We start from the raw sequence: 12,930 nt of genomic DNA, 5'->3' as shown, positions 1-12,930 counted from the left end.
GTTTTTGACCCTAAGACTTTCCCACCACAGCTTGTTTCCTTCATACTTGGCATGGACTCAGTGCAACATCTCTGACTCCTTCCGGGACTCCATAATCACAGCAAAAAAAAGTAAAAAAAAAACTCAACTCACTCCTATTTAAAGACTCAAACCAGGAGTTATCTTTTCAGGGAAGACCTCCACCCCCATGTCAAATTAAGTGACCCTTTTTTGTCATCCCATAGCACCCCATTCTAGCCACCACCCCCAATTTGTGCTTCTGTCATGTTTTTATACCCAGCACAGCTTACCAAGGTATTGACACTTTAAAAAGGAATTGTGGTGCCAGCCATAAAAGAAATACTTCTTTCTTTCCACAATATGGTGCCCTCCAGCTGATACCCAATCTCTCTCCTTCCATTCCCAGCTAAGTTTCTGGAAATCCATTGTCTGTGCTTCCTCGTTTTTATCACTTCCCCACCTGAACACACTACAGTCTATCTTCTGATCCTGCCAAACCTTCCAAACAGATCTCGCTCTAGTCATCAAATCCAATGGTCGCTTTTCAGTTATTTTCTTCTGTTATAGGATCATTTTTAAACAAAGGTTAAATCATGATTTGCATACAAATATAAAATGAATGTGTCAAAAAGTGTATTTAATCCATTAATGAATGAGAGATCCAGTAAACTGTTTTAACTGATTCAAAGGAAAATTCAAAGTACCACACTCAGATAGGTAAACCAGGAATTCGGAAATGAATTTTTTTAAATTTATTTATTTATTTTTGGCTGAGTGGGGTCTTCGTTGCTGCGCGCAGGCTGCACGGGCTTTCTCTAGTTGTGGCGAGTGGGGTCTACTCTTCATCGCGGTGAGCAGGTTTCTCGTTGTGGTGGCTTCTCTTCTTGCAGAGCACAGGCTCTAGGCGTGTGAGCTTCAGTAGTTGTGGCACGTGGGCTCAGTAGTTGTGGCTCGCGGGCTCTAGAGCACAAGCTCAATAGTTGTGGTGCACGGGCTTAGTTGCTTCGCGGCATGTGGGATCTTCCCAGACCAGGGATCGAACCTGTGTCCCCTGCATTGGCAGGCGGATTCTTAACCACTGCACCACCAGGGAAACCCCCTGAAATGAATTTTTGTCCACAAGGCACTAATCAGTTGCACTCTACCATACACAACTGATTTGCATTTCTGTGGACAAGAATCATTTGCATTATCAGTTTTCTACAAATTAGAGGGTTGTAAAATAGCTGATAGACAATGAAAAGCAGAGATAACCTTGATGGGGAAGTTAGACAGGACATCCAATAACCTTTTTTTGTCCCTTTTAAAGTCTTTCCTGATACTTCCTTGTCCTGTCTGTAGCATTTCACACTAATGGCCATTCCTAAGACTCTCCCTTTTCCTCTGTGGTGTCACCTCGAATTTCCCCCCACCTCTCTGACTACCCCTTCTCTGCTGAAGTGGGCTCCTCTTCCTCTATCTGTCCCTTAAATGCAGGTACTATCCAGTGTTTTGTCCTGGATCTTCTTCTCCCTTCTCCCTCTACCCACACTTTTGAAGGTAATGTCATCTATTCTTTTGTCTTTAAGCCACCAAGGTTACGCTGATGACTCTCAAACCTCTATCTCCAGCATACCTTCCTTCAGAGTTGCAGACCTACATTTTCTTAATATCCCCCCAGCACCTCAAATACAACATGATCTACCTACGAAACCCAACTCTTCTTCCTTGGATGGGGTCACCTTTAACCCAGCTGCTTAATCTAAAGCCTTGGGAGCCAGGCTTGTCTTTTGCCCCTTCCTCACGCCTCATATCCAATCAGTCACCAAGACCTGCTGATTCTGCTTCCTTGCTTATGCTCCAGCCTTGCTGCTCTTCCCCATTTCCATTATGGCTGCCTTAGTTCAGACTTTCTTCACTTCTTGTCCAGATTAATATAAGAGTCTCCTATCCAATCTTTCTGTCTCCAGCCTGACCCCATCTAATCCATACTTGACTCGGCTGCTGAAATAATCCTTCTAAAATGCAAATCTGATGTGATACTCTCGTCCCTGAAATCATTCCATGGCTCCCTGTCAAGGTCAGGACAAAATTAAGCCCATTAACAAGTCAGTCGAGGGCTTCCATGAGCTGACCCCCTCTGTCCAGCCTTGTGTCTTGTCGAGTCCCTTCCTAGGGTTTAAGGAGACCATTTGTGAGTCTACTTACAGTTCCCCATCATGTGGGCCATGCCATTTCCTGCCTCCTTGGAATGGGTTCTCTCCTTGAAATACTTGTCCATCCCCTTTCACCTTTTCCTAGTTAACTCCTGAGCTTTGCCTCCTGCCTGGAGATTTTCTTACCCCCTGCCCATGTCTGGATTATGGGCTCCTCCTAGGTGCTCCTTTCCTGTGTCCCCATCCCTGGACCCAGGGTCACAGACAAGTTTGTGATTGTTGGCCTATCTCAGGAAAAACTCTGGCTCCCCTGCTTTTCTCTTTCTATGTACTTAGCACACGAGGTTGTCACTGTTTATTTGCATGGCTTCCTCATGAGTCAGGGACTGGGCTCCACATGTATCCTTTTCCCTCCTTAATGTCTTCTTCCTACACAGTTCCTGAGGATGGCTTATCTCCCCTGGGGAGGTTTTGAAACCATGTAGCTCAGATTGGGACTTGAACCCCCAGTCTTTTAACTGAGATCACACACCTGGTCTCAGGACTTAATGAAGCTCAGGTTCTTGATGTCTCATCGAAGAAAGAATTCAGTGAGTCAAAGTGATAGGTAAGAAGTGGATTTATTTAGAGAGAAACACACTCCACAGACGTAGTGTGGGCCATCTCAGAAAGCAAGAGGCCTTGGGAGAAACACACTCCATAGACAGAGTATGGGCCATCTCAGAAGGCGAGAAGCCCGGAAATATGGCATGGTTAGTTTTTATGGGCTAGGTAATTTCCAAGGCTAATGAGTGGGTGGAACTGAGATCACACACCTGGTCTCAGGACTTAATGAAGCTCAGGTTCTTGATGTCTCATCGAAGAAAGAATTCAGTGAGTCAAAGTGATAGGTAAGAAGTGGATTTATTTAGAGAGAAACACACTCCACAGACGTAGTGTGGGCCATCTCAGAAAGCAAGAGGCCTTGGGAGAAACACTCCATAGACAGAGTATGGGCCATCTCAGAAGGCGAGAAGCCCGGAAATATGGCATGGTTAGTTTTTATGGGCTGGGTAATTTCCGAGGCTAATGAGTGGGCGGATTATTCCAACTATTTCTAGGAAGGGGTGGAGACTTCCAGGAATTGGGCCACTGCCCACTTTTTGATCTTTGATGGTCCTCCTCAGAACTGTCATGGCACTGATGGGTGTGTCACTTAGCATGCTAATGTATTACAATGAGCATATAATGAGGCTCAAGTTCCACTGGAAGTCAAATTTTCCACCAGCTTGGACCTAGTTGGTTCCAACCAGTTTTTGTCATGTCCTATGGCTATGCAATTCTCCCAAAGGTTGTACCCTGTCCCCTTCCCTCCTGTGTCAGCTTCACCTAATATATAGCATCTATATATAGCCCCTCTGCCCTATATAGAATCTCAAATAGGGCAGAACAGGAACTGCAGGAAGCCAATAGTAAGGGGAGGAGAAGAACCTGTGATGAATTGATCTGGACCTCTAGTTTCATTTTTTATACTCATTCATTCTTTCATTCAATGATTCAGTACTGGACACTGTGCTAAGTCTCTGGGGTATGGAGATAAGTAAATAATGCTTTCTGTCCTTCAGAAATGTGCAGTCCTTGGGGCTTCCCTGGTGGCACAGTGGTTAAGAATCTACCTGCCAATGCAGGGGACACAGGGTCGATCCCTGGTCTGGGAAGATCCCACATGCCGTGAAGCAGCTAAGCCCGTGTGCCACAACTATTGAGCTTGTGCTCTAGAGCCCCCGAGCCACAACTACTGAAGCCAGCACGCCTAGAGCTGGTGCTCCACAACAAGAGAAGCCACTGCAATCAGAAGCCCGCGCACTGCAAGGAAGAGCAGCCCCAGCTCGCAGCAACTAGAGAAAGACCTTGCGCAGCAACGAACACCCAACGGATCCAAAAATAATAAATGAATAAAATAAATAAATTAAAAAAAAACCAGAAATGTGCAGTCCAATAGCAGAGACCTACCTGTATGCAAATAAATGTAATATGTGATATAACTGCTAAATACTAGGAATCTGAACACAGTGCCACCTTAGCAGAAAGAGAAAGCCATTGCTTGTAACTGTTGGGGGTTCCGAGTGAGAACTGCTGCCCTCTGAGCAGGGACTTGAAGGATGAGAAAGACAGGCTAGTTTTTCACAGGAAGAAAGGCATTCCAGGCAGAAGCAAGTGGCCCAACAAAGACACGGAGCTCTGGGTATGGTTTTCCTGGGATCAGCCAACAGTCACAAACTTGTCTGTGGACTGGATGCAGGATGGGCATACAGGGGGGGAAGCCGGTATTTAAAGAGTTCTGAGATTCTCCCGGACCTATCCCCCCGCGCCCTTGACCCCTCGGGCATCCGGTGCAGCCACCCACGCCCCGGCAGGGTCTACAGGCTCCGGGGACGCCTGACGCCGGCGGCGCTGCGGACCCGGTGGCCGCAGCGGCGCTGCCTCTGCCCACCGGCAGCCGCGGCCTCCTCCGCGCGCCTCTCCACGCCTGGTTTATTATGCACGAGGCAGGCAATTTGCCTTCCGCCCCGGGGACCCATCTCGGAGACAAGAAGGTAGTTTGTTCTCTGTAATGGCTTCTGCTGGAGTGTGGCGGGGCCGAGGCGCGAGCGGGGAGCCGGAGCAGGGCGGGCGGAGAGCGGGGAGCCGGGAGCGGGGAGCGCGATGGGCGGAGCGCCCCCCAGCGGCCGTCTGGAGCCCGAAGCCGGCGCAGAGGAGGCTGACTCCTTTTCTCTACCCTTCTTTCTGCTGCCCTCTTTGCTTCTTAAGCGGTTTCCTTTGTTTCTCCCATGTCTCCCTGTCTTTCGGCTTCATATTCCTTGAGCCTTACTTAGTGTTTTCCTTCCTTCTCCCTCGTTTCCTCCCCATTACGCTCTTCTTTGTGCGGAGACCGGGGGTGAGAGGCGCAGGAGGGATACCGGGATGGTTAAAACAGTCACCTCTCCCGGCACGGAACGCAGCCTCGCCCGGAAGTTTGTCTCACTCCCTTCCCATTCTAGGCCATCTCTGCCTCTCTTTTTCCCTTTAGCATACTCCTTATCAGTTTCTTAGCCAACCCTAACCTATGCCCACGGGAAGAAACCCCCAGCACCCTGCCCATCATATCCAGGTGGTGAAAATCAAGACTGATCCCAAGAATGAGCACCCATGTCTCCTGAGGTGTTGCCCATTGCCTCCTCCTTCACCAGAGGTGTTTCCTTCCTGAAGCCTAAAGTCTCCCAGGAGAGAGAGGGAGAGGGAGAGGGAGAGGGAGAGGGAGAGGGAGAGGGAGAGGGAGAGGAGGAAGAGGTGCTTCTAGAGGAGCCACCAGAGCCAAACGTGCACGTATTGCAGATGATGAATTTGATACTATGTTTTCAGGACGTTTCAGTAGACTGCCTCGAATTAAAACAAGAAACCAAGGCAGGAGGACTGTTTTATATAATGATGATTCTGATAATGAGGGAGGGAGAGAGAGAGAGAGAGAGAGAGAGAGAGAGAGAGAGAGAGAGAGAGAGAGAGAGAGAGAGAGAGATTGAAATATAGTGACTGGCAGGCTGGCGCCTCCTGGGATGATCTCTTCCCGGTGAGGCGTGACTAAATCAGCCAGTTGACCATCTTCTCAGCTGTAAGGTTCTTCCACAGGGCTCAGGAAGAAGCTGGAAGCTGTCTGTCCCAGGGGTCCCCATGAGGAATTATTCCCCGATTTCATCACCCCCCACCCCTTACCTGCGCCGTCAACACCACCAGGTCAGGCACTGGCACTTGTGTCCATGCAGACATCTGCATAGCAGGGTATGAACACTGAGTGAACAGTGAGTGCATGCTATTTACATTCAGGTGAATGAGCTGTGTGCTCCTAATGGCTTACCTCCCCTCTGAATCTCAGTTCTCTCACCTGTAAAATAAGGAGGTTGCACTGGATGGAGTCAGAGATCTACAAACTGTGCTCATCCATGACTCTGTGCTAGGGGTAGAGACTATCCCAGAATATCCCAGGCAGGGGAATGTCCTCTGTGCTCATGGTTTCAGAAAGTTTCCCTGTGCAAGGGGAGTCCATGAGTCATCTGAACGAGTGGAAGGGAGTGGCGGGGTAGGCTGGGGCACGGAAGGCGGAGCAGGAGTGATCTGGGGCAGATGTGTGTCTGAAAGAAGCAAAGGAAGAGGGGCTGGGATACAAGTGTAGCCACAGGAGAGAGTGTGGGGACTGGGATGTTTAGAAAGTAAAGGAGTGGAGGGCTGAAGCCCAGAGCTTGAGGACACCTCAGGTGATGTTCTCCGTGTGGAGGAAGTCGAAAGTCTCCTGGGGAACAAGGAGGGAGTGGTAGGAGGAACCAGAAGGGCCCCAGCAGGCTGGGAAGAAGAGAACAAAGAGGTGCCCAGGCCAGGAACTGAGCAGGCACAGTGGTCCAGGAGCCTGAAGGACATGTGGCTTGGAGAGTGAGGGGGAGCTGTGTGGTGGGGGACCTGGACCTTCCTGCTGAATCTCCTCCAAGCCTGTTGTCATCTGAGGACCCTGTCCCCTGAGGTTTGCTGGACTTCCCAACAGTGCAGGGGCACCTCCTCCAAAGAACTTGAGGGTTTATGCTCAAAGCATTGCCTCTTCCTTCTCAGGAAAGGATAAGTGGCTTCTAATTGAAAGGCAGGAAGACCCTGGGCATGTGTGTTTGTGTGGGGGCCAGTGTGTGCACAGGGGAGCCTGTGTAGGGGATGGGGATGTGTGTGTGGACTGGGGTGTGCCTGGACTGGGGGAGGGGACTGTGCAGGAATGGGGCTGCTGCTGGGGCTGCGTGGGACTTGGGAGTACCTGCCAGAGTCCAGCCACAGCTCTGGGGAAAGAGAGAGGAGTCAAGGGAGGGCTGAGAACCAGGGAGAGGAGCGGGCCCAGGCTGCGTGCAGTGGCGAGAGGAGAATGAATGGGCCTGACCAGGATGAGGGACCTTTCCTCAGTTACAGATCTTATGAAGGAGAACAAAGGAGCGGGGAGGGGACACAGCACGGAGGGAGAGAGTCGCCAAATGGAGGAGGAGGATGGAAGAGGGAGGGCAAGTAGGAGAATGACAGAGCCCAGCGGAGATTGATCCAGGAGGGAGAGGCCCGGATCTCCAGCTCAGTGATACCTGTGTACCTGCTCTGGGCACTGTGGGGAAGAAAGAGGCAGTTCTGGCCTTTAGGGTAGGGGAGCCGATGCAACCACAGGTAATTCCACTATGAGATGCGGGGCGGGGAGTGGGGGTAGCTGCTAATCTCGCCTGGGGTTTCAGAGGAGGCCGCAGGGGAGAATAAGCAAGAGACCGAGATATACTATATAGATACAGTGAGAGGAGGAGTGTGGCAGGTAGCAATCTGTTTTGAGGGGCCAAGGAGGCCGAGCTCAGTGCTGAAGAACGTGGCCCAAGAGAGAATTATTGGTCACGGAAGCCTCACTAGGGCTCTCCCTGCCCCTCAGCGGAGGAAGTCAATCACTCTGCCTTGGTGGGCCGCCCAGGGGACGCTCACATATTCTGCTCTGCTCTTTGGTGATACAGACCAAACTATGTCACACCCAGTGCCAGACCTTCCATTGGTGCTCAACAGATGCTCCATGAATAAATAACTGAACCAAGCACCGTGCCCTGCACCAAGCAAGACCCCTCCAAGGAAGACAATATTTTTTTTCAATTTTATTGACGAGGGAGTCGAGGCTCTCTCTCAGCTTTGGGAAGAGAATTTAAAACTAAATTCGTAGTTTCCCTGGGCTTGAGCAGTCTGTTTTTCTTTCTTTAAAAAAAAAAGAAAGAAAAGAAAAGCTTAATATGATCATAGGTTTGATTTATTTTTATTAGCTTCCATCCTGGTCAACATAAAATAATTATAAATTCAAGATTACAGTGAAAATCACTACCATGTTAATTTTTTTAAAAAAGTGTAGGAAGTTCGTAGGCTATATACATTGTCTTCCACGTTTTCTCCTGTGAATGTTAAACAAACAAACAAACAAAAAACCTGGGACTTCATTGGTGGTGCAGTGGTTAAGAATCCGCCTGCCAATGTAGGGGACATGGGTTCGATCCCTGGTCGGGGAAACATGCCGCGGAGCAACTAAGCCCATGTGCCACAACTACTGAGCCTGCGCTCTAGAGCCCGCGAGCCACAACTACTGGGGCCTGCGAGCCGCAACTACTGAAGCCCGTGTGCCTAGAGCCGGTGCTTCACAACAAAGAGAAGCCACCGCAATGAGAAGCCCGCGCACCGCAACGAGAGTAGCCCCCGCTCGCGGCAACTAGAGAAAGCCCGTGCACAGCAACGAAGACCCAAAGCAGCCATAAATAAATAAATAATTTATTAAAAAAAAATCCTGTCACGCAATATAAACGGTTTTAATTGGAAGGGGAAGGAAAATGGGGTAGATAGTGGGAGTGGGGAGAATGCGGGCAGGAACCTGGGAGATGGGGAGACACCCCCGTGAGAAACTGGAATTCTCATCAGCTCCCAGAACAGAACCAGGGGGGCCAGTTGAGGCCCCTCCAGGCTGTGGGTGTCTTCTCCTCCAGGGGGCGCAGCAGAGCACCCTGTGTCTAGTCCGCACGGCCCCTGGGGGTCTGGCCTGTGGCTTCCCATAGAGCAACTAGCTTTGGACCAGGCACCGGGAGGGCACTGACTCTCCCTGCGTCTGTCGTTGTCTAAGAGAGCCACAACACAGTCCAGAAAAGCCTTTGCTCTTCAGCCAGAGCCCGCCGCAGTCCCACCTGGCTCCGCTGTCCTCCCAGCTGTGGATGAGTAATGGGTCAGCCGGGCTCAGCATCACCCCCTCCCACTCTTCCACGCACCCCCGCGCCCTCCTCCCCTCCACCCTACGCAGGGTCTGGAGACCCTTACCGGGAGAAGGGTAAGGCAGGGCACAATTTGTCTTTCTGTAATTATCTGTCAGGTACAGCTTGTGAAGCCTCAGCCACCTCCCACCAACCATGCAAGAAAATAAATTACATACACACGGAGACACGGATGGCACGATCTTGCCCTCCGCCCCCAGCGGGCTCAGCTCCGGGAGAAAAGCTCTGCTCAGGCGAGCCCAGGACTGCTGATACCTGCACTGCGGGGCCCCGCCGGCCAGACACGCATCCTCCCTCCTCCCGGCCCTGACACGTTTGCTTTCATCTTTCAGCCTGAGTTCCTTGCTGGCGAGAAGGGGGAGATCCATTTGGCCTCTAAGAAGTCGTGGTTGCCGAGAAAGAAAGAAAAACACATTTTTGGCCACTTCTGATGAGAGGAGTTGGAGGTGGGAGAGAGGCCTTAGAGTTGCCTGTAATTTCTAAAATGGGCTGTAAGGCAAGCAGAGTGCAATGACTGAGTCTCTTCTCTGTAACAGTGATGGCAGCCACTGTAGGTAGGGCCAGCGGATCCAGGCACCACGCTAAGCTCTTTACACACGTTGTTTCATGGAGCCCCACAAGGAAACCCCATGGAACGGGTGTTTTTATCCGCACTGTGGAGATGAAGACTCGGAGACTCGGAGAAGTCGAGCGACCTGCCCTCAGTCACACAGCTGGTCGTGCCTGACTTGAGGCCCAGCTCTTCACTGTTATGGGGTGGGGCTCCGTGGAGCTCTAGCTCTTGAAGGCAGAGGAGCAAGGTGTGGACTTCTGTTACTTCCTCTTTAAAATATGCATAATATGATCATCTTCTCTGAATCCCTGGGACAGTTAAAGACAGCAAGCCTTGGTATTTGTTGGGGCTGGAGAAACGAGGTACCTCACCCTCTGCCCTCTCTTCAGTGTCCCTCCATATGCAGGGAGCTCGGTGCTGTGAGCCTGGTTGGACAAAGACATCCTTGAGGACTCAGAGGAACATTTGGGGTCAGGGGTCCTGATCCTTTTTTGTGCGCAGGACCCCGCTGGGAGTTTGGTGAAGTCTTTGGGCTCCTCCTCACAATGTTCCCAAATGCATACGCTGAAATACGTAGGATTACAAAGGAAGCCAATTATACTGACATACTGTTATTGAAAGAGTTACAAAAACCAAATTTGTGACATAGTAATCTACCACCTACTTTCACAATGCATTCAATAACCAGATCTAGCAGCAGATCTAATAACTACCATAATTTCCAGGTGGTGATGAGTGTAAATGATATTTCAAGAGATCTGTGGCAACTGATAGAATATGAAAGCATCTTGATTTTTATTAGTGCCAGAAGCACAAGTATTGTTAATCTTACTGGGGCTTGTAGAGGAATACTAAATTCACTTAGCGGTTCATGAAAATGTATCTTTTTCCCCAATTCAAGTTGCCAGACCCCCCCCATAAATCTAACCATGGATTCCAAGTTAAGAGTGGTAGCAATTGGCTGACATACCTGTTAATATGAATTAAAAGTGCAATTTAGGGGTAGACAACTAGGGAGATCAAATAAAGCCTTCCTTCAGACAGAGAGGTTTGACAGTACTTGGGCCTTCCTTTGGCTTGGGTCGCCCAGGACTTTCTGGAATATTCAAGGTGTGTCTACGAATGAAGCAACCAAGGACCAGCGTGTTTCAGGGACCTGCCTGAGAGCCCTAAGGAGTGAGCCACGGAAGTTAGCTCAAACTCTTCAGTGCCCCTGACTCTGCTCCTAGGTGGTCTCCACCTCACTGTGGCCCCTTTTTCCTCTGCCCTCTGCCGTTGAGGTAAACACAGCCCTCTCTGTTGGGCTCTGCTCCCCTCACCCCTCGGCCCTGCACTGTACCCTCGGCTACCGCGTGGCTCGTGTGGCTCCATGTGGCTCCACATGGTTCACTGCTGCACAGCTGTGAGGAAACTGGGAGGGTCTGGGCTGGGTGGCAGGAGGGAGCTGGGCTCAGAGCAGTGGTGCCAGCTCCTTCAAGCTGAAGAAAAAGGCCAGTTTGCCATTCAGGTGGGACAAGAAAAAGCAGCTGGCATTTACTGGAGGGTGAGGAAGTGGGGGCTGGGAGCCCTCAGGCTGGATAAATGGGGCCATGCAAGGCCTTTGGCGATGAAGCTGCCCACATAACATCCTTGGGATTTGAAATGGAGGCGATTCCTTCACCGCCCCAGTCTCCTGGGGCTGCACCATGGAAAGAATGCAAACCTTGGATTCAGAGGGTCTGGCTGTACCCCTGACTTGCCATGAGACCTTGAGCAAATTACTTCACTTCTTTTTTTTTTTTTCTTTTAACATCTTTATTGGAGTATAATTGCTTTACAATGCTGTGTTAGTTTCTGCTTTATAACAAAGTGAATCAGTTATACATATACATATGTTCCCATATCTCTTCCCTCTTGCGTCTCCTGCCCTCCCACCCTCCCTATCCCACTTCACTTCTTTGTGCCTGTTTTGTCAACTGTGAAAGAAGACTAATGAGAGTGTCTTCCTCTCTGTTCTCAGGAGGAGGTGGGGCGGTTGGGGGGAGAATGTAAGGCAAAACTGCTTTGTCATCTCTAAAGTGTTTTATCAGTGTTAATTATTATTAACGAGAAAGTACTCTTCTTTCCAGGTCATATTTGTATGGTTGTCTCGTAGAGCCATCTTATTTGGACTGAGTCTTAATTAAATCAGCAGACCCAGAAAACTCTAAGGAACTTGATCTTGCTCAGTCACTGGGCCTTTCTGACCCAAACCAGACATATATATTTTTGGGGCACACATTTAAAAATATTTACAGATCTCTATTTATATATATCACAGGATTTACCTATTTGGCTTTTCCAGTCTAAGATACATTATTAAAGGGCTTATAGCACCTCTGACTTCACGAAGATTCTTTGCATCTTTCTCCTTAGAGCCTCATAATCCTATGAGATGGGTATATTTTTTTCAACTTTACTGATGAGGAAACTGAGGTTCACTTATACAAGGACTTAGTGGCTGAGTGCGTCCAGGAATCCATCTTATGACTCCTTCCAGCATTTGCTTTCATTGTAATTGAGACGGACTCATTGGAGGGTGGAGACAGCAGTGATAAAAAGGGCCTGGGGAGGTAATACGACTTTGAAATCCTTACTCGAAGGAATACCGGTAACTGGCACTCTTCACGGTTGTTTCTCATATTCTTGGTTTATCATCCTTGTTACCAGGTCGGCTGCCCTTACTTACTCGTTGATGGGGAATGTCACGGAGGTTTCAGGGAGACACTCTCTGAAGTGACTTTTTCTGCTCTTGAAGCGCCAAGCTTATTTTTTGTCTTGAGCGGGCAGTGCTGCTCTACTTGTGAGGGCATGCTGCCCCCAGGTGGTGACAGTGGAGAACTACAAGTGCACAAACGTTTCTGCGCCCTCACAGTGGCACAAGGCGATGTAGTAGAATTGTCACTCTGGTGACCTTGACGCGGGGATCTGCCTCAGGCACAGATGGGGACTTTGTGCATGCAGACATTCAGCAGCAGGCTTCCAGCAGCAAAGCATCTTCATACTACACAATGCTTCATCCCCCAGACCCCAGACTTTTGGCTCTCTGAGCCCCTAGAGAAAGCCAAGAACAGCCCTGAGGTGAGGCTGGAGAGGCCATTGTTTAAGAAACACAGTACCTTGAAATCTTGAGCAGGCATTTTGCATTTTATCTGAAGTACCTTTTTTTTTAAGTCTCAAACTATCCTGTGAGATGTTATATGCCCATTTTCCAGATAAGGAAATGGAGACCTAGAGAGTTTAAATCACTGTTTCTCAAACTTTTTAGTTTCATTATCCTGTTACACTCTTAAGAAGTATGGAGGGGACTTCCCTGGTGGCCCAGTGGCTAGGACTCTGCTCTCCCAATGCAGGGGGCTGTGGTTTGATCCCTGGTCAGGGAACTAGATCCCAAGTGCATGCCGCAACTAAG

Source organism: Physeter macrocephalus, chromosome 4 (assembly GCF_002837175.3).
Source record: "Physeter macrocephalus isolate SW-GA chromosome 4, ASM283717v5, whole genome shotgun sequence".
NCBI lineage: Eukaryota > Metazoa > Chordata > Mammalia > Artiodactyla > Physeteridae > Physeter > Physeter macrocephalus.
Note: the sequence above shows the minus strand (reverse complement) of the source record.